General features: G+C 48.1%; 1 long non-coding RNA gene across 1 annotated transcript in view; it reads right to left on the bottom strand.

Moving 5' to 3' along the window:
• Positions 1 to 24478, bottom strand: part of LOC138538520 (uncharacterized) — a 181564-nt gene extending 157086 nt beyond the window's left edge. The window contains exon 1 of the long non-coding RNA XR_011286622.1: positions 23484 to 24478. This is a non-coding gene — a long non-coding RNA (uncharacterized lncRNA). The remainder of the gene's footprint in view (positions 1 to 23483) is intronic.
• Between the last annotated feature and the right edge of the window lie 1626 nt (positions 24479 to 26104).

Here is a 26104-nt window from a genome sequence, read left to right as displayed (position 1 = left end):
TCACAAAGACTGATGCCCATCCTTTACCTAGGACAGATGAGCTAGTGGACAAACTTGGTGCAGCCAAGTACCTCAGCACATTTGACCTAACGTCAGGCTATTGGCAAATAGCCCTGACAGACCATGCCAAGGAGAAAACTGCATTCTCCACCCCATCTGGCCTCTACCAATTTAAGGTAATGCTTTTTGGACTAAAGAATGCACCTGCTACATTTCAGAGGATGGTCAATCATGTTCTAAATGGGATGGAGGACTTCTGCATGGCATACTTGGATGACATTGCATTGTTCAGCCCTACGTGGAAAGAACATATTGAGCAGCTTGGATATGTTTTGCAGGCTCTTGAACAGGCCCATCTGACCATAAAGGCAAGTAAATGTCAAATTGGTCAGAGTAAAGTGGTCTACCTTGGACATGAGGTAGAAGGGGGTGAGATAAGGCCATTGCCTAGCAAAGTACAAGCTGTACAAAACTGGGCCACCCCTACTACTCAAACCCAAGTGAGAGCCTTCGTAGGTCTCACTGGGTATTACAGGAACTTCATAGAGAACTATGGGGCCATAGCTTCTCCCTTGAATGTCATCTCCTCTGCCAAATTTCCTAAAACGGTCAGGTGGAATGAGGTGTGCAATCAAGCCTTTGAAGGCCTGAAGAAAGCCCTTTGTCAAGCTCCAGTCCTAAGAGCTCCTGACTACTTCCAACCCTTCATTGTGCAAACTGATGCTTCTAATGTAGGTATAGGTGCAGTCCTTAGTCAACTGGATGAGAAAGGTAGGGAACACCCCATTTGTTTAATCAGCAGGAAGTTAAAGGATCCTGAGACAAGGTGGAGGTGGGCAACAATAGAACGTGAATGTTTTGCTATTGTGTGGTCACTGAAGAGGTGTAGACCATACTTGTATGGATCTACCTTCATTATTCAGACTGACTACCAACCCTTGAGATCGCTGATGCAAATGAAAGGCGAAAACCCCAAACTACTCAGATGGTCAATCTTCCTGCAAGGGTTTGATTTTACCATTGAGCACAGAGCAGGAAGTCACCACCAAAATGCTGATGGTCTCTCTAGGATGTTTATAACCGACTAGAGGTATAAGATCCATCCAGGAGTGGATTAAATTCTCCTGTCCCTTAGTCTGGGGGGGCAGGGGTGAGTGTTAGGGAGAATTCTCCTTCTATGGCTAATTTCCCTCACCTAGTGAGTCCCCCAGCAGCTTTGCTGGATTTCTGGAGTTTATTTTTCCACCTAGTAAGAGTGGGCCCTTTTTTCCCATTCTTACCTGTGTTTTGCCATGTGTATTTATACTGTTTGTGTGAGTTTGGGCTCTGGAGCAAACCACTCCATGAGCCCCACTTTTTGTGTGTGTTACACAGCACTTTCAGTGCAGTGACACAGGATTGTCTTTTAGACTTCCCACTGACTCAATTTTTCTGGGGCTGACTACTGTCCCCCAGAAACATGTAAAGTTGCCATTAAATTTATGTAGTCACTTTAATGCTATAGACCCAGTACACCTCATTTTACATGGGATATTGGAAAGGGTTACCCTACCCCTTTTTGTCTGTGCCTCTCTGAGCTTTGGTTTTCTCTTTTAACATTTAGACTTGGCTGGTGGCAGTGGTATCTACCCTACCTTTTCTACCGCGATTATATTATATAAATGTGGTATTGTTCCAGGCTATTGTGGTAGCCTCGAACTTTAAACCCGCTTGCCAAAATACTTTTTATTCAGCTCCAGTTGGTTTTAGTCACCATTTCTTTTGTAAAGTCCTTCTTGATTTTTCTTTCTGTGGCAAACCAGGTTTGCTTTCTTCGTTCACCGTATTTTGGCGGGCTTCTGCAGAGAAGCCCTCCTCTTGGCGCCTGGGTGTCTAGGTGGGATGAACGGAGACCGAAGTTGCACTTTGTCATGATTGACTGAGGCGGTTGTCCGGGGCGGACAACCCCCCTGCTGGGTGATTGACAGCCAGGCTGTGTGAATGGGGCATTTTCGGATTAAAGGCAGGATTCTTGGGCTGGAAGTCAGAGTCGCCACTGGAACTGCAAGGAACCGAAGAGAAGCGGAGAAGAAGACGGCTGCTGCAACTCCAAGTCCCGGTGAAGCCCTGCTGCAGTCCTGAGCTATCTACCCTTCAACGACCAGAGAAGATCCAGTCCAGAGTCTTATTCCCTTGAGCCTGTTGGGGTCATCCAGCTCATCTTCCACAGCCAGAGGATCCCCTTCATGGTCGAAATCGCTGAACCCTGCTGTAGTGGTCCAGATAGCCATCTGAAGAGCCTCTCCTGTTTTAAAGGAGCACACCTTTTATTCACTGTCGCTGCTGCTGGCCTCATCCCTGGGTAGTGCAGATCGCTCCAGACGTCCTCCCTCTTGGCACCACGACTGAAGCTCCAGGAACCGTGAGTCTGCAGGAAACTACCAGGAACAACTGCCGTGGCACCAGCTTCTTCAAGGAATAAGGTACTGTGTCCTACTTTGAGGAACTAGGGTGAACCCTTTTCTCCTCACTAAAGGCGTGTCCTTTTACTCCTTCCCTCTTATAACTTTTGCCTCCGCTTCTGACAATATCTAAGTACTCCTGGCAACCTTGAATCGTGAACTATCTGACTGTGTGATCCTCGACAACAGGAACCCTGTTCAACCTAACACTGGAGCAGGCTTATTGACTTTTATCTTTGGGTTAGAAAGTGTTCTCTGATTCTGTCGGCCTTGACAAAAGTATTGCCTATGATTTATGCCCCCAACTCTCTTGTGGTAACTCAGGTGCTAAGTGTGTTCATGCCCCGGTAACATTTCTTCCCGCGAATACGCATATCTTTAGTAAGACCGAACTGTCATTACTGTCAAAAAGTGATTCCATATGTATTCCTGGTAACGTCTTTTGTTTCATGACACCGGTCTGTCAAATCATAAGGTACCTTGAGTTGTCCTGCACAAGGGAAATTGGTTGTGTGTAGTGTATTTGAAGTGTGGTTTTATTTTACTAGAAGTGAAGTGTTTTGTGAACAGATGGTTTAAAAATAAATATACTTATATTTTTTAACCAGAAACCTTGAGTCAGTGTTTGCTTGAGAACAGTAATTGTAGTCCTTTGTGTAATCTCTACTACTGCTCATTTGCTCTTGAGATAAGTCTGGCTGCTCAGTCACTGCTACCACTCTTTCTGTGCAGTACATGCTTGTACTAAAGGTGAACTTGTATTACCACTTGTAGTCTTAACTCTGTGCAGTGGTCCCTAAGGGCCCTGCATAGGATTCTGCCTAACATGCATTTCATGAACGTCTTTAACAAAGTCCGTTTGTTCACCTGATGTAGCCGCCTGCACCATAAGGTGAAGATTTATTTGATTGTATATTTATACTAATATCTCAAACTAAGTATGTGTGTACACCCGATGTAGCCCTTCGTACCATGGGGTGAGGCTTTACCAGATGTGCAGTTCATGAATGTCTCTAAGTCTCTTTGTACACGCAACGTGTCCCACCACACCACAAGGTGCGGTTTTACTGGATTGTGCATTATCGTTCTTCCACTATGATGTAACTATTTGCTTGGTCCTTTACAGTTGATCCTCTACTGCACTTGTACTGTAACTAGTGCCTGGATGCCTTTGGGCTTTGTGCGCTGCTATAAATGGAAAATAAATAAAGTAAGTAAATAAATAAATAAATAAATAAATAAAAACCACTAAGACCAAACAATTTGCCCCTTTCTACACCCCGGAGCCCACCTTGAACAAATGCTCAATCAGAGCCCCAGATAAATGGTGGCGTAAAAACTGTAACCCTGGAGATATCACCAACTTCAAATCTCTCTGCGCCAACCATAGGTTTATGATTACTGATGCCAAAGCTGCAACTACTACTCCTCCACCATTACAGCAGCCTCTAATAGGAGCAAAGTATTCTTTGAAGTAGTAAAGCATCATACCAGACACTCACAAGACCCCAAGGTGCAAGCAACTCAGGAAAAATACCACTGAATCCTCAACTATTTTATTGGAAAAAATAGACAAAATTCAACAGATCATCAAATCAACCTCTGAAAGTACTAGGACCCACCCCCTCCCCTGCACACCAGCATGCACACTGCCCCTCTGGACTGCCTTCTCTCACCTCTCTCCCCCAGACCTCCTAAAAACAACTGCCTCTCTCAAACCTACTTCCTACTCTGATAAAATCATGCTGGCCTCCATCATTAAAACAACTGATTGGCCTGACGCTCAATGCACTACTCGGCATCATGAATGTCTTTCTCACAGAAGGCTCATTCCCAGACACCCTCAAGACTGGTCTCAAACAACGTCTTTTGAAACAAACGACCCTAGACCCAGACAACATGGCCAAATACTGCCCCATTACAAACCTCCCATTTATTGGCAAAATCTTCGACAAAAGTAGTCGCTACACAACTACTCGCCATAATCAATCAACTATATCTCCTAAATGACTGTCAGATGTCTGTCCTAAGTGCAGCATTGAGGCGACCACCATGTGAATGGTGCTCGTCAAATGACGGATAAGGGCGACTTGTGCTTCCTCGTCCTCCTTGACCTCTCAGCTGCATTTGATATTTTCCATTACTCTATCCTCCTCTCCTTCCTCACTGACAAGATGGGATTCCCTGGCACTCTCCTGAATTAGTTTACCTCCTACCTCTCAAACACCAGGCCAGTCCAGATGAAAACGTGGCATTTTTTCGAACCCCAAGTCTCCTGCCAAGGCTCCATCATCTCGCCAATCCTTTTTAACATTTACCTGGAGCCTCTGGGTACACTCCTTAAAGACCCCAACATGGCCAGCCACCAATATGCAGACAACATTAGCCTGGTTTCTGTATTTGGTCATTAAACTCCTGGGTGACTTGCAATATCGTTATAATGTACGGTATGTGGCACATTATCCCATATATTACAAGTGAGTTGTGACATCAGAACTGACCTATAATAAGAAAATGAAATCACAATTGCTCCGTAATCAGTTATTACACTTCAATTGTGATGTCAAAATGCAGGCTGCGTCAGCCCACAATGGTCCAGATTCCAGCTACATTGTAGCAGTTAAATAAAGCCATTACAAGATTTTTAAATTCCTTGCTTATTATATAGGTTTCTGCTCCACGTTGCAGGATTAATTGTCAAGGAACAGCTCTTGGTAGAATGTTTATGTTTGCACTGCTCAAGTTTAACACATGTGAGAAAGGAGATGTATGTTATTATTAAGCTTAAAGTTCACAATGAAAAGTTTCTTCAATGCATTTTATTAAAAATGTTTAATTATTTTTCTGCAACATATTCAAAGTTGCACATTAGCTTTTTTAAATCCAAACAGATTCTATATGGATTACATAAATCGACAAATGTAAGATCGCTTCCATTAGATTACGCAAGAGGCCAGGTATTAAAGGGGATAGCACTGTGTGGCCATGTATTATAAGTAATAAAATACCCCCTACCGTATGTAAACATTATATTCAAGTCACCTTAGAGTTCCATGTCCTCATAAAAGAACCCGCCCTTCTGTCCCGTTTTTCTATTTGGTCAAATAACTACTTGGTGACTTGCAATATCCTGATAACATATGGTAGTATGGGCACTTTAGCCCATATATCATTACAGGTGAGTACTGATGTCACAAATAACATGTTTGGAGAAAAACGACTTACAGACTTTCATTCGGATAATGACAACTGCCATGTAATTATGTAATATGAAAAAATATAAAATGGGGATACCTGTATTTCCTTAAACTCACTGGGGGTAATTCATAGAATTCAGCGTACAAGTGGCACACGCGGCTGGTGCACAGAGTGCGCGTGCAGCAGTCTGCGCCAGCCGCGAGCGCCAAAACCCATTTCAGCGCACAGGGTATTCATGGATTTCAACATCCATAACCAGCCGTGGCGCAGAGAGGTGCAGCGACCCTGCAGCAGCACCAGTTACGCCCCCAACCCTGCCCCGTGCACCAAAAACATCGCACAAATCCCCTATATGGCGCAAAGGCCAGTGGACCAGCATGCAGCCCCCAACCACGAAAACGTGTGGAAAACTCCGCTCGGAATACGCATACCCCGCTTGCGCTAGCGAAAATGCGTGTAAAAGTTTGCGCACACCCCTCAGAATATACGTACACTGCTTGCGCTAGCGAAAACGCATTTAAAAGTCCATGCGCACCACTGAGAATACGCGTACCCCGTTTGCGCTAGTGAAAACGTGTGTAAAAGTCCACGTGCACCCCCGGAATACACGTACCCCGCTCGCGCTAGCGAAAACGCGTGTGAAAGTCCACACGCGCCCTCGGAATACACGTACTGCTTCCCACGAAGAGCACATACAGAGCGATGGAAACCCACGTGGGACCTTCAACCCGTGGCGAGGGAAAGGCCCACGCACACATTGCATCAACTATTTGCTTACACGCTAAGGGCCTTTCCTCGGAATTTAGGCAAATGTGCTGTTTTTCACGTGCCAAATCACTCTGTATCAAGCTGGCCACGTGACAACACATGGAAGACCACGCTCCTGCCCAGAAGGCCGAATTACTGCCTCCAGAGCCCTGAGCAGCCTCCCACGAGCCATCTGCTGCTGCCTGCCTGCCTGCTGCCACCGTGCCCTGCCATTTGGTGCCTGCACATCTGCCATCTGCAGGGGTCCAGTTGCTGTGACCATCCCTGCTGGCAAGACTCCCGACTGAAGTTCCATCACTCTACAGCCAGCCCCAGGACCCAGTTACCCACCCACACCTGCCTCAGGGTTGCCATGTCTGACACAACACCTTCCGGCACCAGAGGCAACCCCCCAGCAGAGAGGCAGAGGGCTACCAGCTTCAGTGAAAATGAAGTTGGTATCCTGGTGAGGCAAGTTCTGGGGCATTATGATGCCCTCTTCACACAATCGTGCGCCAACAAGGAATGATGGAAGAGGATCTGGAAGGACATAGTGGGTGCCATCAACGCGGAGGGGGTGGCAGCCCGTGACATCAAACACGTCCAGAAGCGCCGGGAGGACTACAAGTCCAGGACCCTGAGAAGGCCTGGTGCCTCTTGGAAGCAGCGGATGAAGTGGAGCGCTGGGTCCAGTTTATCACCCATCAGATGAGGGTCCTGGAGCGCATTCGCCCAGTGCTTCACCACCAGATCCTCAGGATGCAGGCCCATCTGGAGTTGAGGGCATGTTGCAGTGTGCTGGTAGTTCGCTACTTGGCTGCATGTGTGACATGGGTCATGTTTGGATGTGTGTGTGCAGGGACATGATGGTGCTGCATGTGAGTCCAGTCAGGTGTGACCCACATGGATGGTGTATGTATTACAATGCATCATGCGGAGCAGCATGCGGAACGCACCAATGTATGCATGCCTGTGTCTGTACTTTGACATGTTTGGGGTGTGAGAGATGTGTGCTGCTGTCATGGACATGCATGATGTACATGTATGTGTGTCTGAGTAGTGTGTGTGCCATGGATGCATGACACATGTCTGTGACGATGTGTTGATTCACTGATACAGCCTAGTCATCCCTGTATCCACTGTGTCTGGGGGTATACCGGGCCAGATGCATGACCCTCCGGTGTTATGTGTGCATGTGACCAGCATGTCCCATGATGCATGTGAGTATCAGCCCACCATTGGATGCAACTACGGTGCCTTGGACATGGATGCCAATGTATGTTGCATGTGTCATGCCTGTTCCTGCATGTGTGTTGCCTGCACTGACCAATGTGTTGTGGAGGGTCATGATGGAAGTGACGTTTGACAGTGCCAATCATGTGCTATTTCTTTGTGTCTAGGGGACTATAGTTCAGTACCCTGATGCTTGTGTTCAATGTCTCCCTTTACAAAGCAGCGAGTGAAGAAGAGGGCGGAGACAGCGCTGTGGAGGAAAGCGGCAGGGATGCCTCCACCGGCCGGCGACGCAAGGCCCAGGCACCCTCCCAGGAAATTCCATCATCCGGGAGCGAGGGGACTGGTGCCGCGTCTGCCACTACGGCTGCAGCGGAAGGGGAGGATGAGCCCTCACAGGGGCTTGCAACGGTGGAAGACGGTGCAGAGCCATCCAGGTTGCTGGTGTGTATAGAGGAGGAGGAGGCTGCTACAGAGCCGCACATGGGACCTGGTGGGGGTGGTACCACTTGTGCAAGTAGTACAGTCCAGGGGCAGAAGTAGGAGACAGCACAGGTCGCCGCGGAGGTGTATGTGCATGTCTCTGTCCCTGACACTGTGACTGCATCACAATCCACCAGCAGGGATGCCCATTCCCAGGCCCACCTGCAGGTAGGGGGGAGGTCCACGTCATCTGGCACTCCTCTACCTGCGGACGAGGGGGCCCATGATCAGATTTGAGTTTGTCCTGATTGGTGTCGCATTGCTCATACGTGACATTCGTGATGATGTGCGTGCTTCCTGGGGGGACCACGCACGTCATCACGAAGAGCTGTGTGCCAACGTGGGCCAGTTGGGAGGGACCATGGTTGTGGGTTTCCACCATGTATCGGCCAGTATTGAGGCCCTCTCCTTCTCTCTGCACACTATACGCCAGTCGTTCTCCGTGCCGTCTTCCGGCCCAAATGCCAACAGGGCCCCCTGTGGATCTGCCCCAACCAACGCAGCCAGAGTGGTGGAGATCCCATCCCTGCCACAGTCGGGAGTCGGAGGTCCAGCAGGGGTGGCCACCCCACCAACTGGACCCTAGCGGATGGAGGATGTGCCGGCATCATCGGGCAGGGCACGTGCACAATGGTAGCAGTGGATTCCATCATCCCGGATGCGGTCGTCATGGCAGAGGCAGTTGCGTCGGAGGCAACAGCAGGCTCAGCATGGGAGGCATCATGGCTCGGGTCATCAATATCACAGGGGCAGGCATCAGCCGGAGGACAGGAAGACCCTGGATTGGGAATGTCTTCCGTGTGGCAGAGGTTGGGCCAGCGGATAGATGCGGAGAGGTGGCGGGCGGAGGAGGCACAGCTCACTATGGTCAGGGCGGAGAACTCCATGCGCAGGGCATTGAGGTGGGCTGAGTGCCTCGAGGCAACTTGCAGGGAGTTGGAACAGGCCATGACTGCATCCCTGCGAGAACTCGAGGCCAGGGAAGAGGCCCGCCTCCGGGACATCGACTCTGAGTTCGATGATTCCCTGGCCCGGAACATCAACAAGTGAGCCGTTGGACTTGCCTGCCGCCATTGTACATAGTTCATTAATGTTAGGTTGCCTTTGTTTTTTCCTTTATTTTGGAGTTAATGGACTTTGCTCCACTTCATGTATATAGTTTTTTATAGGTTTCATTTGTTTTGGGGATCATGGACCCTTTGGACTTGGATTGTAGATAGTTGAAGACTTGTACATACTTTCTTTATCAATTTTCCCATGGATCAATGTTTTTTTTAATTTGGATTATTTATTTCTTATTGACATTGGCAATGGACCACTTTTTTTTATTCAACATGACGTTTATTTTTTTTTCATTGGATTACCATTTTTTTTGGTTATATCTGTCATTGTATATTGATTTTCAAGTTTGATTTCCTCTATGTTACTTCATTATGTTTTTAATACATTTTTTCTAACTTCATGATTGGTGTTGTGTTCTATCATTGGTTTTGTGCATGTCTCAATGAACATTGCCTCAGTCATGTGTTGCCACTGTGTGGCTCTGTTGTGCATTTATGCATGGGCATGGTGGTTCTTTTAAGACTGTCATGGCATGGGTAATTTAGGAGTGGGTACTGTGGATGGTTGCTTGCTTGTACTGGGGGCAATGGGGATTTGGGTTGGCATTAGGGCCATGGGTCTGTTTTGTTAGGACAATGTTGTTTGGTGGGCCATGTGTCGGGCCTGCTGGCAGGTGCCCGTCAATGGTGGGTGGGTGGGGGACATGAGTCGGGTCCTGCTGGCAGGTGACCATTACTGGTGGTTAGGTGGGTGGGGGACATGAGTCGGGGCCTGCTGGCAGGTGCCCATCACTGGTGGGTTTGTGGCACAGGTATGGACATGAGTCGGGCCTGCTGGCAGGTGCCCGTCAATGGGGGTGTGTGGGAGTATGGGGGGACATGAGTCGGGTCCTGCTGGCAGGTGCGTGTCAATGGGAGTTGGTGGGGGTGTGGAGGAACATAAGTCAGGGCCTGCTGGCAGGTTCCCGTCAATGGGGGTGGGTGGGGGTGTGGGGGGACATGAGTCGGGACCTGCTGGCAAGTGCCCGTCAATGGGGGTGGGTGGGGGTGTGGGATGACATGAGTCGGGACCTGCTGGCAGGTGCCCGTCAATGCGGGTGGGTGGGGGTGTGGGGGATGTGTCCTCCACCATCATTGCTGCTGGGTCAGGGGCAGCTCCACAGGGTGCCCAGGTGAAACTTGGGCAGGAAGATGGCACGGAGGACGACTGGCGCGTAGGGGGTTCAGTTGAGGAAGGGGTCGCTAGAAGATCCAGCACACGGAGGAACCCAGCCTGGATGACCTGTCCTAGTAGGCTGGCGCGGTCAATGAGGTTTTCAAAATGATGTGCATTGTCCTCACGAGAACCCTGCACGTCATCCCGAATACCACGTTGATGCAACACCACTCCAGCTAGGACAGGCTCAACCCGGTCCCGGATTGCCACATCCGCAGGGAGAGGAAGGCCAGTTGTTGTTCACACATCCCCTCCCTGAAAACGGGTCAGGACGAAGGCATCCCTGCTGGTGCAGGATGATGCAGTCACAGGATCAGGGACACGATTACACCCAGGCACCTCTGTGGCGACCTGTGCTGCCTCCTGTCCCTGCTCCTGGACTGCACCACTAGCACCAGTGGAATGCCCCCCTCTAGGCCCCATGCGTGGGCCTTCCACGGCCTCCTCCTCAACCAAACTCCCCACCAACCTGATTGCCTCCATGCCATCTTCCTCCATAGGCCCCTGTGGGGGCTCAGCTGCCGAGGAGTCCACCTCCAACCTCCACCTCTTGGACCTTCCCTTGGCAGCTGCAGCCATGGACGCGGCACCAGACTCCTCACTCCCGGAAGAGATGACAACGTGGGAGGAGAGCTGGGCCTTGCGTCTCCGGTTGGCGGTGGGATCCCTGACTCTGTGCTCCACAGCACCGTCTCCGCCCTCTTCATCAGTCGACGCTGCAGACAGGGAGAGACAGAACACAGGCATCAGGGCACTGTACAATGGTCAGATACACATGTCAAAGTTGCACATGAGTGGCAGTGTCAAACTTCACAGATGCCATCACACTCCACAACACTCATATCATTTGAACCCACACACATGCAGAATTTGACAGGAATCGTGCAGCAGGCAGCAGCATCCATACGCACACAACAGCAAGAACATCCGAAGGTTGGCATGACGTCACAAGCAACATGAGGAGTGCCAACAGACATACATGCATCTGTACATCTCCACTACCTGTCACAGTGCAATCATCGGCAACTATGTCACATCTGCCAATCGGGTTCAGACATGTCTGTGTCACATGCATCCATGTTGTCTCACTGTCACACACGTGCAACCTACACATGCACATGTATGCCGTGCACATACATGAAGGTGTAGCCAGCATCCATGTGTCGCACCCCAAACATGCCATAGTACATACACAGAAATACCAACATGTGTGCATCTCCACATGCAATTGGGCATCATGCTTTGGAAAACATACAGCATTGATGTGCATCACTCATGACAGGAGACTCACATGCAGCACGGTCATGTCCCTGCACATACACATCCATACATGGCCCTTTTCAGACATATGTCCAAGCTGCACACTCCTTGCACACCTCAACATGCACTGCATCCAATGACTACGCATGAATACTTACCGCTCGACTCCGGACTGCTCTCCCTCTCGAGGACCTAGCGGTGAAGCGCTGGGTTAATACGTTCCAGGACCCTCTTGTCGTTGGTGGTAAGGTGGACCCGGCGCCTCACTGCATGCACTGCCTCCAAGAGGCACCGAACCTTCCGGAGGGCCCTGGACCTGAAGTCCTCCCAGCGCTTCTGGACGTGTTGTATGTCACGGGTTGCCACCCCCTCCGCGTTTATGGCAACCACGATGTCCAGCCAGATCCTCTCCTGTCCATCCTTGTCGGCGCGTCTTCTTCCGTAGAGGGCATCATAATGCCCCAGGACTTGCTCCACCAGGATGCCAACCTCTCCTGCTGAGAAGCTGGCAGCCCTCTGCCTCTCTGGCCTGGGGTTGCCAGTGGTGTCTGATCGTGTTCCCCCGACATGGCTACCCCCGAGGCAGGTGTGGGTGGGCAACTGGGTCCTGGGGCTGGGCTGCGGAGCAATGGTACAGCAGTTGGGAGTCTTCTGTTCCAGCAGGGGTGGCCACAGCAACTGGACCCCTGCAGATGGCTGACGTGCAGGCAACAAATGGCAGGGCATGTGTCCAGCAGACAGGCAGGCAGCAGCAGATGACAGGTGGGAGTCTGCTTGGGGATCTGGGGGGCAGGAAAATGGCCTTCTGGGCAGGAGCGTGGTCTTCCGTGTGTTGTCGCATGGCCAGCTTGATACAGAGTGATTTGGCACGTGAGAAAACAGCACATCAGCGTGTAATTCGAAGAAAGGCCCTTAGCGCTTAAGTGCGTATGCAACGTAACATGCGCTGGCGTTTCCCTCAGCATGGGTGCATCAGAACGTGCAAAAAAATCACGTCCGTATGTGGATGCATCTAATTCCAGGAAAGGCTCTTAGCGCATAAGTGACGTTATGCGCGTGGGTGTCGCTTTCAGCATGGGTTAAAGGTGAGCACAGGCCAGCAGACCACTGTACGTGCTGTTTGTGGAGACCGACGCGTGTGTTTACTCTGCTGGAATCACACGCGATTACTTCACATCGTCTGAAGTCTGTACCTCTTCTTTTGGTGGGGTGTTGCCAACGCGCACAACTGCGTTTTTTTGGCTTTTTTTTTTCCAGGCAAGGCAGCCGGTGAGTCACGTACGCTTTTTTCCCCACTGTGGCTCCCCCTGTGCAGGCGTACCTTTTTCGAGGTCATAGTAGCCCGCGTGTTCCACGCGTACATGTTTTTTTGTGTTCCTGGGTGCCACACCGTACTGCTGGAGGTTAAATTCACGCACGTGGGTTATTGGGGTCACGTCCACAATATGTGTTCTTTATTTTAATTTCCTGTTCTTATATTTTTGTTTTTTTTGTTTTTTTGGGGTGCCTGAGCTTTGCGTTACCCGTCATTTTTCCCCAGGGGTCACAGACAGCCTTGCAAGGGCACTGGAGTACCTATTCCATCAAGTAACCTGCCCTCTTCTAACCAATTGCCCAGGACAATTGTTGAGTGAACCTCCTATAGCCTATTTTCCAATGGTGCCATGGTTGGGAGGCCACCAAAGGCTAAGGGTGGCAAAGTTGGGCATCCTCCCAGGGCTGGGCATGGTAGGGCACGTGGGCGCGGAGACCAGGGAGGACAGGGAGTCCAGGGGGGCCAGGGTGGCTACAGGGGTGGGAAGGGGCAGGGGTGCCACTCTGGGACGGGATGCCCAGCCACATGCTGGTGCAGACATGCCACCACCCCCTGTGGCGCATGTTGATGCAGCTGTTGCATTACAAGCTGGCGCCCATATCACCCAACAGCAATTTACATCTGCTGTCACGGGCCCACCGGTGGTGGTAGCTGCAGGTGCAGCTGTGGGCACCTCCACCCGGGCTCTGGGCCAGGCAGCGCATGTTGCGTTGTGTGACGAGGACTCCCAGGATGATTTCATCTTGTCCGGAGGTTGGGGTCATGTGTGTCCACTGTGGCTGTGACTGTGGCACACGTATCTGGGGCAGTTATGACATCTGCTGCCCCAAGCAGCCGGGTGGTGGTAACTGCATGTGCAGATGCAGCCAACACCACCCCGACAGTGACTCAGACCCAAGCCAGACCTTCTGTCCTCATACCAACACCCACTGCCTTGGTCCAGTCCACCAGCGCCACTGCCCCTGATCAGGGCCACATTGCCCACTCAGGGTCAGTACCACCGGCAAAAAGGAGAAAGCGTGCTCCTCCCCAGACACGGCTCTGGCCTCCGGCACGTCAAGGAAGAAGCCTTTCTGCAAGCAGGAACTGGACTTCCTTGTGGACTATGTGTTGGAACACCAACGCGATATGCTTGTGGGCCCACAGTGCCATACAACGCATCACCAGCGTTGGGTCCACTGGCAGCATCTCGCGGATGGTGTGACATTCATGGGATTCCAGGTGCGCACAGCTAAGGACTGCTACAAGCGCTGGAATGACTTCAGACACAGTGCTAAGCAAAAGCCTGCCTCCAATTACACCATGTCTCTGGTGCTGGGCCACCACCAGAGGGGGATGAACTCACTCAGCATGAGGAGATCACTTCAGAGTTCATGCCGGAAGAACAACTCAATAACATGTGTGTTTGGCATGTGTGACCCGCCCAGCTACAAGTTAGCTCTTTCCTATCTTCAATCTCCCTCTCCACCTGTGTTGTTCACCAGGGGTCTGACCTCTCGGCCTCAATTCATAAAGAGCACCTGGCAGCTCTTGACTACCGCATTATCAGTTTTTTGTACGAGTTCTGGTGCTATGCTGATGACAACCAACTCATTTCCTGGCTGCCCTTGGCCTCCTCTTGTCCCTCCTTATTTCCGATAGCCTCATTGCCATTTTCTTTTGGTGTACTACCAACGGTCTCTGTCTGAATGCCAGCAAGACTGACATCCTCCTCATCCATACACCTTTGCCATCCTTTGCCATCAATCTCTGGCCTGCCCCACTTGGCCCTCCTCCTGCCTCCACCTGCTAGGCCAAGAACCTCAGGGTCACTCAACACATTCCGTTTATGCACACATTTGTGACGTATCTTGAGATGGATTAACTTCTTGCTTCACCTCCTCAAGGGTATTGTGCCTTTCCTAACATTCTCCTACATGCCCACAGTCAGCCAAGCTCTGGTTTACTCAAGGTTGGGGTACTGTGACAGTCTCTTTCAATATTCGACCTGCCACCACACGCCACCCTCCACCACTAATCCAGTACAGGACTGCAAGACTTGTCCTTGGCCTCAAGCCTTGGGATCCTATCTTTCCAGCTCTGTAACCCCTTCATTGGCTACCAGTGGATGCAAGGATGTTACTTCAGACCCTCTGCATTGTGCACAAGGATTTTCTGGGACTGGGTACAAAATACCTTCAACAATCCCTCTACCAATTCCTCCCCTCTTGAGTCCTTTGCTCCTCTACCCCACACTCCCTCAAGGTCAGTCGTTAATTGAATAAATAAGGTAGGAGCAGATCTGTGTGTACAGCTGGGAGCTCACTTATGAACAGCCAACTAGCCACGTTGAAACTTGAGGAGAAATATATCTGCTTCTGGAAGCACCTCAACACCTTCCTACTTGCTCCTGCATTAGACCCTCTTCTACCCAGCTGAACAGTTTCCCCTGTTGGCACTGTGCCCCTGCACACACTCTGTCCATCGGATCGTGTACCTGCTCACCCTGCCTCCCTGCTGCACTACCTAGAGTCCTCCCATATCAATGGGTCCAGCGCGTGTACCCATACAGTCCAGCACTCTTTGTCTGCACTCATCAGATTTGCCCTGTCCAAATCATCTTGTACTTGCCACTTGCTGGCTGCACTACCACTTTTTGAATGGACATTCTATCATTGAACTTCATTTTCCTTCTTTGGTCTCCTCTGTTTGGCACGTTCCCCTCCTCCCCCTTCCTGGGTCTTCAGCCCTTTATCCCTTCTCCATGCACTTGCGTGTTCTCAATGTCACTGTGCCCAGTATGATAGTTGTTTTGAATTCCTTTTCTCCCTTAATCCCCTCCCTTTGCGTGTTTGTGCTCTGAGCCACTTGTGTACAAGTGCAATCTTGATGAGATGTCACATCATGTCATACACATCCTTTTTCATTGGTGCAGTGTGGCTCACTCTGAGTGTGCTGATGGCAGTGGCTCCCCATGCACATATGTGCACGATCATGTTCCATGTGCATTCCATGTATGCCCCTAGGTGTCCTTGACCACCTGCTCATTGTTGTATTTGTCCAGGATGATTCAAGTGTCATCTCATTTGGACAGCCATGGCATGCTCACTGTAGGTCTGTGTGTCATCACGCATGACTTTAGGCTGTGCACATCTGTATCATGCACATGGCTCCCCCTGTTACAGGCCCACGGCCTCTTTTCAACTGGTGGTGTCTTCTACATGCATGGATGTACTATGGATGGTTCCTCACCTCTCCTCCATCATGTCCACTTCTCATTGGCTGCAGTGACATTTGAATGATGAAATGCAATAGACGCACGCCTACACTGTCTGGCAATACACAGTTCTACGTGGAACATGTCATTGCCATGCAGTGCCTCCCTGCTATTGGCCAGAGGGCGGATGTTTCACAGAAACCATGCTACCTGGTGCATGCCATTTGCACATGATAGCTGCAATTGCCATTACACTGCCATAATGTTTGAATATTTTCATCACTACGTAAGTGTTGATGTTGTAAGTTGAGGGACTACACATGCACTGCACTGCACACACCCACTCCTGTGCCAAGTGAAGCCCTTCAACATGCAATCATGATGTTGACCTGACATGTATGTACCCATGTCCCTCCTTTCACAGTATGGAAAGGCACTAGTGTAGGTGCCTCCTATGACACATGTACTGTGCATAGTTTATTGTAGGTGAGTGCTGCACATGAACATGAATGTTACATGTATCATGGTGTGTTAGGTTAGATTTCTAGCTGTGTCTATTTGTGTGTTCACACATGCTTATGCTATGTGCCGACTATTTGTTCCCATCTCTCATTTTGGCATTGGATATATGCCTTCTAGAGGTTGTGTGTGATGCAGGTAATGTGCAACATGCAATACATGTGTTGCCTTCACATTTTGCACACATAATTTTCTGCTTTTGGGATGGCCTTGCATTGCAATGCCACTGGATGCATGTTGGGGTTTGAGTTGCCTGTGACATGGCTGTTTCATTATTTGGCTGTCAATGTTGTGAACTGTATGTGTGTGGTATGTGCTACTGACATGCGTGTCCTTGTTTTTTTTCCTTTATGTTGCAGGTGATGACGCACTGGCATCAGAGGATGAAGATGACATCCCAGACACGATGGTCAGTTCACATGACCAACCAAGCACCAGTGGTGGTCGTGGGGTGGCAGCCCACGAGAACCCACAGGTGCTCCAGGCCATCGTGTCCAGAGCTGACTCTGAGTCAGGCTCTGATGTATCCTCTGACCACTATGTTGAGCCGGATCTGCATCATGACGTCGTCGCCGGTAAGTGATCCTGTGTTGGATGATCTTCTGTCTGTGACACCTGCAGTAGGAGCCAGGCAGGGTTGGAATGTCTGTCTGTGGTGGTTACGGGTGCACGTCACACTTGACACCAGTTGGCCATGTTCCTGGGGCATCAGGACGACGGAGGAATGCAGTCCTGCAGCCGCGGGCGGCACAAACCCAGCAAGGACCATGGCTCCTTGGGCCCAGCAGGTTTGGTGTCCGGCAACGCGGTGGCCATGTGCCACCGGGGTCAACTGAGTGGGAGCGTTCCATGATTGCCATAGCAAAGCAACAGGGTGGAGCAATTGAGATGATTGCTCAAGGTATGGAAAGTGTGGCCCATTCCATCCTTTCCTCTGTAAGGCGAATGGTGCTCCAGGAGTGGGCTACGCAGTCCACATGCCGCTCACTCAGGCTGGGCATGGCGGCGTCTGACAGGGCGCGCAGGGCTGAAATGGTGGCTCTGCCTGAAACACTTAATGCTCAAGCAGAGGCACAAAGTGAGGCCCTAAGGGTGGAACAACAACCCTCCGATCTACTTTATCTGACCTCATGATGGATGAGAGTAGGCAGACAGAAGACAGGATGGAACAGCTTGAAAGAACCATCTCGTCTGAACTCCGTGCAAGCCGGGAGTCACTCCGTTTGTCATGTGATTGCCATGCAAGCAGAACTCTGTCTCACACGTCAGTCACTGCAGGAGGAAGCACTTGTGACACGTGAGGTAATGCATGCTGACCTCAGTCTCATTGTCAGCCAGGACCTGACTTACCAGACCTGCATGCTTTCTGCCATTGAGGGGCAAGGCACGGCTAGGCATGGTGAGTCAACTGCACCATGTCCACCTTCTGATTTAGATCCAGAGGGTGACGATGACAACATATCTCCCACAAAGGTCGGGCCGTGCAGGTGCTGAGCCCAGTGAGGTTTATTTTTTTACCTCGACATCTACACATGTGGGTGTACCTCCCCTCTCCTGGGTGCCCGCCCCCGCCTCCCACCAGGTCATAAATGGCGATTGTAGATTTTTTTTTTCTTGCAAATTTTGTTTTTTTCCAGCCGTTTTTTTCTAAGAAATCTTTTTGATTTTTCATCCAAATTGTATGGTTTTTGGTAAGTATGTTGGTAATTATGTTCTCTTTTTTATTTACATTTTTTTTTCTTCCTTTATTTTGTTGTTCTTTTACAATGATTTGACTTTGTTTGCTTTTGAATTTTTATGAATTATTTTGGTTTTTGGTTTTCTTAATTTTTTTAAAATCTTTATCTGTCTTTCATTACAGTTTTCATTTTTTGATTTAAATTGATTTTTTAATTTGATTGGAATTTTTTTCTTTTTCAAATTGTATTTTGTCTATTGTACATACATGTGACAGTGTGGTGAGTTGTGGCATCGGACGGCATCCAGTGTGTATTCCAGATGGGCTCATTCAGGCTTGTCTTGTGTATGTGTTTTGCTTGGGGTCCTGACACATATGCTACTCCTGCTTCCCTTTTCCATGGGCTCGCAAGGATGGGTCAGTGTAACAGCATATCACACATGGGCATTGGGCTTCCATCATATCTGTGGCCAGCCTGCAGTTCTACTTGTGTGTTCACCCCTAGTGGGTATTCCAGATGGTTTCTCCAATGCATGTCTGCTCTTCACTTTGGTGATTATTATGCTGACTATGCATTTCATCATGTTGCTTAAGATGTTTGTTATGCATTGACTGTCTATGTCAATGCACTTCCGGCTGTAGCTGGTACCATGCACCCTTTGGCTGTGTACTACACACTGATGGTGGGAGGGGTCCATGTGCTGAAAATGTTGAATTGGGAGACTTTCCCACCAGTGATTTTGATATACCACATGAAGGCTGCACGCTGCGTTACCCCTGTCACCAAGCATTTCAACAACCCATTCCTTGCTAGCACCACTTTGGCCATTTTCCAGCCCTGGCTGGTGTTTGGATGTGCCATCTGAGTTATGACTGCATTGTTCGTGATTTGAATTTTCTGTTTGCGTCCTGGACCTGCTCCCCCCTCCCACTGTTTGCACTTGGCCCTTGTGCAAACAGGCCAACCAGGATGCTTGAGCTTGCCACCACAACCAAAAGCCCACAAAGGTGGCCCTGTCTAGACTTGTCCACATGTCTTCTCAGTCACTTGAATGCCCCCCTGTCTCCCCTGCCCCGTCAGTGTCCCTCTGTCTCCCCCCTTCATCATCACATCCCCTACTCTCCTGCACCGTCATGTTTCCCTCTGCCCCCTGTGAGTGCTTTCGTTCACCATCTTCCCCATTAGACATTTTGAGCTTGGCCCCCTCCTCCCTTCTCTCCTCCTTCTCCCTCTCCACCACCCTTTACCCTCCTCCTTGTACTCTGGCTGTCATTTTCAACCACTACCCCAATTGCCATCGGCCATGGTGATACGTAGGCACGTGTTCTTTGCAGACATTTGCCCTTCTGCCTCTGTCCTTCCACACCCACCTTCAACATTTTAAGTATGATTTTGCCAGTTACTTTTATCATTAGTCCCTCCACCACTGATTGCAGGTTGCCTCTTCCCCCTTTCCCTTCTGTCTTTCTTCTCCCCCTCTCCAGCACTATTGTGATTCTTTGTGGACCTACCACAGTTTGTCACTTGTTTTGTTACTCTCCTCACCTCTTCCCTCCTCTTCCCTCACTCACCTCCTTATGTGACTCCTGCACTGCGCCTATTGCCGTAAGGCATAGGAATGTTGTTGCTAGTTATGTCATCCAACATTCCCTCCCTAAACTCTCCCTTGTTGTTCCAGGAACTTGTAATATGTAAACAAAATTTTGGGTTGTGGGTGATGACCATGCGCTCTTGTTGACACAATATGTTATGAATAAAAATCAAAGAATTATTATGGATGTCTATGTCTTGATTGAAAGATCTCTTCAAATCACATGTATTAAAGAAGAGTAGATTTTATGCATAGTCTGGACAGCCGACACGTGTTTCGACCTACGGGTCGTTCTCAAGGCTGTATAAGTCCCACATTGCAAATGTATTATAACATTATGACAAAACACCAATGGACATGACCAGTAAAGAGGAAGATAAGTCGTTGTCAAATTCAAAGAAGAAGTAAAATGAAAAAATGAAAAAATAAATAAATAATGAAATTGCATAAATATTAGTGTTCAATAACAACAAAGTAGAGCAAATACCACATACCAGTTGGTGGAGAGGCAGGTTCAAAAGATCGTAGGTCAAAGCCATAAAAGGTTTCAAAAAAGAAATCATTGTAAGAAACGTTTTGTACATAAAATATGAACATGAATGAATCAAACACAAAATTCTCAAAATCCCAATTAGGCTGGCTCTGTGGTTGTAAGTGTATGAACCAATTATACCATTATATCCATTCCTTTGTTATAGATTATGAAAAAGGGCCTGTGCAATGAAAACAGGGAAAGCAGCAAAGTGAAACATATGGAAAATGCCACCCGAGGTGCTAGGCTTAATGGACCAGATAGCGGGTCAAGTTAGTGTGTGATAAAAGACCCATGCTGATTTATAGCCACTACTTAAGTTACCAATTATCTGTGAGTAAAAAGAGCTCTCTTACCGCATATATCATACTAGTACTTGAACTGGAATGATATATGCGGTAAGAGAGCTCTTGGGTGGCATTTTCCATGTGTTTCACTTTGCTGCTTTCCCTGTTTTCATTGCACAGGCCCTTTTTCATAATCTATAAGAAAGAAATGGATACCATTAATTCATACCATGGTATAATTGGTTCTCGTGTATCACACACTTACAACCACAGAGCCGGCCTAATTGGGATTTTGAGAATTTTATGTTTGATTCATTCATGTTCATATTTTATGTACAAAATGTTTCTTAAAATGATTTCTTTTTTTAAACCTTCTATGGCTTTGACCTACGATCTTTTGAACCTGCCTCTCCACCAACTGGTATGTGGTATTTGCTCTACTTTGTTGTTATTGAACACTAATATTTATGCAATTTCATTATTTATTTATTTATTCATTTTATTTCTTCTTTGAATTTGACAACAATTTATCTTCCTCTTTACTGGTCATGTCCATTTGTGTTTTGTCATAATGTTATAATACATTTGCAATGTGGGACTTATACAGCCTTGAGAACAACCCGTAGGTCGAAACACGTGTCGGCTGTCCAGACTATGAATAAAATCTACTCTTCTTTAATACATGTGATTTGAAGAGATCTTTCAATCAAGACATACACATCAATAATAATTCTTTGATTTTTGTTCATAACATATTGTGTCAACAAGAGCGCATGGTCCCCTCCCACAACCCAAAATTTAGTTTGTTCCAATTACACCAGCTCTTAGCGTATGAGCTGGGGGGTGAGGTGATATTGCTGCCAGTTACATTGAATCTTTCTTTAGTACTCACAGATTCAAGAAGTGGTCAATAGCGCACAGCTTAACTTTATCGAATCCACGTTTTCTAATCTCTACTTGTAATATGTACCTTGCTTTTCCAGTTCATTATCACACTGTGGACTGTTTGAAGGACATGTAGGAATGTACTGTCCTTCTCCCTTGTTCCCTCCCTCATTGATGCGCTTTGATGAACTTTGTGTGTAGCTCGTATTGTGGATTTCTATGATTCAGTGATGGGTCACCGTCTGCCATTGTCGATGTGGGGTACTCTGTACATGATATGTTCTGCTGGTCAATGGCTGATGCAATGCTATGCTTTATTTTGAGGTGTCAGGGGATGGGTGTGGTTTGACACACAGGTGGGTCCTTGGTGCTATGTTCACATGTGCTGTGTATGGGACACTGGAACTCACTTCATTTCACATGCATGTATTCTAGGCATGTCCCTACGGATAAATACACTTAGGCAACGCCCCCCCAACATCAGTGACACCATGCAAATGCGTGCACCCAGATTGCCTTCTGAAGCATGCTGTGTCACGACAATCCATGTTCACTTCTGAGTCATTGACCGGGTGCATGCATGACAGGGTACTATTTGGTTGAATGCCATTTTTTTAAAATGATGCAGAAGGGTTTTCACCAATGCAATGCACACTCACTGTGCTGCCCAGTGTGCTGTGTTTGATATGGCAATTTGCATTTGTCCAATGTGCATAGCAACAGGTATTCTGACTTTTGTTGGTTGCATCACTGGTGACATGCATTTGTGCCACCATTTTCATGTTGTGAGATTTTGCTCAGTCATTTCTTCCAATTCCATGTCAGGTATAATTGTCTGGTGCCTATTTACATTTCTCACTTGGCACTTCATGACTATTGTGTCACGTGTTGTGCATATGGTTGGATGTTTTGCCGTTGCATACCATGGTATGGTGTGGCAGACAGGGTTCAGGAGTGTGAGGGTTTGGGTGGCATATCAGTACTTTCATGCCCTGTTTAGCAAGGGGGGAATAGCTTGCATGTGTTCCCTTTGGTCACATGGGATTGGTTGTGTTTAATTAGCTAGGGATGCACACAATGTGGCACTTCCATGTACACATTCTCAAGGTGGTAAGGTTGTGACAGTTAAGTGTCCCTTTCTCATCATCGATTGTGACCTAGTATATGCCAGGCCTGTGTGCACTCTGCAGGGGTTGGAGTTTTTTTGATGTGTGCGCTGACGTTGTGGGCTTTGGCTGTGCATGTCGCGCACAGCGTTCGGGATGTAGAAGTGATGTGTGCGCCGTTGTGTGCCACGCGTGGATTTGACGCTCATCCCGGAAAATACACACGCAGGGCCTTCCATGAATCGCACGCGTGCGCTGGTTTTTTCGCTCTTGCGCCAGTAATTTCGGCGCACATTTATTCCATGAATTACCCCCATTGAGTCAGTGTAACGTGGTCAACATTTATGTTACACTGAACATGCCTATGTGCCAGGGTGCATAACTGATGAACTGGTTTGATGCCACCCACATACATATGCACGCTTTCTCAAAACAGCTTTTGTTGTGTCCAAGCAATATCGAAAAAGAGGAATAGGTTTATATGAGAATGCCAAAATTAAGTTTCCAAAAAAAGTATACTGAATCATATTGGAAATTGCAATACACATTTGACTGAGCCTTTAAACACTAAATTAATTTTGAAAAAAGGCCGCATTCATATAACCGGTACTTCATTTATTTACTCCCTGCCAGGATTTAAGTGTGTATCTCTGATGGATGCATATTGATTACAATGTTTATCTGTGAACGCACTTGCGAGTAACACATTCTTAATGACTCTTTAAATTACTCACCGGTGCCTGCGGCTCGTTTTCTCTGCAGACAAAGGTAATAACGGGTGTTCTGTCTGACTTTGCTTGCCCTTCGGCCCGAGACGTTTCTTGTGCTCCCTGCTGCCCGCGGCTCGGAAGCCGCGTAGCTTTTTGTGCTGTACTGATGGTAATTGTCCTGATTGAATTTCCAGAATCTTCCTGGGTGGGACCGCAATGGCGCCGGGAATGAAGGACTCGCGGTGGTACTTCTGAACTCAGGAAGGCCTTGTAGCAATCGTGTGTTGGGGATAAGTACACGTTGTTGACCGTGCTCCCCTTGTACCTGACATGAGTGTTGCCTCGTAGTTGTGCTACCATATTTTGAATTTCTCCATGCAAGGAAGGGGTCATGACGTTCGTTTTCACTCGGTTTGGTATGATACCCTGCTGGTCTCTCAATGCTGCAATTACCTCCTTATAGTTAAAATGTGGGCTACTCGTTAAACCGCTTTGGGAGTCTTTACAAATTGGTATTTTCGTGTCAGGACCCTTTGCTTGATGTTTTGCGGTCGGTGCGGTCGTCTCTGGTGGATCTTGAAGTGCATTGCTCGATGAGGCCATGCTTACGGAGTCTGCTGGAAGGCAAAACGCCCCCAGTTCACGCTTGCGCTGAGGTGAACCGCAGTTTGTGATGGAAATGAGTCTTTTGAGTCTCTCGATAGCGTCCGAGGTCACGTGGTGGCCGTCCTTGCTTGCCGGCGTTACAACCACATATCTGAATGTGCATTGTTCTGGCGCGGCGGCTTTCCATACGTTCTGATCTCTTCCTGTGCAATGATTCCGGGACTCCTGCGCCCTGGTACACTGCTTATCTAATGCGCATGACTGTCCTTGACACGGGCGCCTCAGGTCTGACGGTGTTTCCTTATCTTTCACTCCAGGTGCCGAGCCGAAGAAATGAGCCGATAAAGCAACATTTCTTCTATCAAGATATTTGCATTTTCTTTCCAGGATGCAGATATTTTCGTTTTGATGGTCAGTAAACCCTTTAAAAAAAATGAAATACTCTATTTTAGCACAAATATGGTATGTACATGTTCCAGGTACACTATCATGTAAAAGCATGGGGACTCATACCACACCTTGAATAGCACATTTAATCAAGTTAACTAGGTTCTATTCTTTCAGGCAGGGTCTCCCAAACCTCTCCCGATGACCCCCCTCAGCTGCTCATCTTCGTCCACCTCAGGTTGATATAGGCCAGGGTTGCCCAACTCCAGGCCTCAAGGGCTGGGATCCTGACATATTTTCAACCTTTTAACTGCCATGGGTTCCCCCCCCCCAGTGCCAAGCCCTTATTTGGTGATTTCGGTATTTCACCATTCAAAGCCTTCTAACATTTTCTCCTTCATTAACCCCTTAAGTGCCAAGGGCGAGCTATCTCGTCCTTGGCACTGGGGAGGTAATCCCAAGGACCTTGGCACTTAAGGGTATTCTTGAGGAAAAATGTGCATACATTTAGAATCATTCATTAATATTCTTGAGGAAAAATGTGCATACATTTAGAATCATTGTATGCACATTCACCTCATGAATATTAATGAGGGGTATCCTGAAAATCAGACATGGATGCAGCCCTGAAGGCCTGGAGTTGGACAACCCTGATATAGACCATTCAGGAACTGCGACTGTGCCAAATGCCTTTCATACCATTCAGATTCTGAAGTAGTTTATGTTTTGGAAGATTGAAGCTGAAACATCTTTCTGTTGTGTAACCTGTGTTTGTGCAACTGCCAAACAGATGTATGCCCTCGTATGCTGCAGAACAGAGTGTTTGGGCAACATTTCCCCTGCCATGCTTTGCAAATGCAAGCCTACATATAGTATTATTGTGAACATCGCATTTCTCCTGTAAGAACCTATAAATTATCGCTTCTGTCTCTTCGAGACAGACCAACACTGGCATAGCAATCCATTCGACAGTAGACGTCTATTATTAAATGTTCTCTTATTTGTTCTACTAACCTGTTCCCTAGCAACCAATTTGGCACCTACATGTCAGAACCCAGCAGAGTTGTATTCTGGATTTCTGCAAGAATAGAAAATGCACATGAAAAAACCCTGCTGCACAAGAAAACCCTGCTGCATCTTGCCTACCCTCGTGACCTTTCGTTCATTGGAGTTGTTTAGGTGTTCTTTAATACTAGACGAGAATCGCTATGAAGGCACTTCTAATGTAACTGATGCGAGAGCCCTGAACACATAACTTAAAATTTCGTGTACGAACACATACGTTGCAGAATGCATAGTTTAGCTGGTATGTCTAGATTATTATGTTGAACCCATGAGCACTACAGTTGGACCTTTCACAGTTCAACATGTTCCCTAATTATTTGAGATATAGAACTGTATTCCACGAGAGTAACTAAATCCAAGTGCACTGATGGGGTGGATGACATGCACATTGAATGATCACTTTGTGCAGATCCAATCAGGGCTCAAGGGAAGTATGTAAAAAGGGAAGGGGGTCAGTTAATGTACAGCTTTGCGCTGGGTTGATGGGGCCATGTTGCAGGCATAGTGAAGATTCCCCATTGAATATTTAACATGATGCAGAAATAAGGAAATTGTTCAATAAGGATTTTAATATGTTTTATTACTAA

This window comes from Ambystoma mexicanum, chromosome 1q, assembly GCF_040938575.1.
Source record: "Ambystoma mexicanum isolate Mex_15411 chromosome 1q, UKY_AmexF1_1, whole genome shotgun sequence".
In the NCBI taxonomy this organism is placed as follows: domain Eukaryota; kingdom Metazoa; phylum Chordata; class Amphibia; order Caudata; family Ambystomatidae; genus Ambystoma; species Ambystoma mexicanum.
This window is presented reverse-complemented; position numbering and strand designations above follow the sequence as displayed.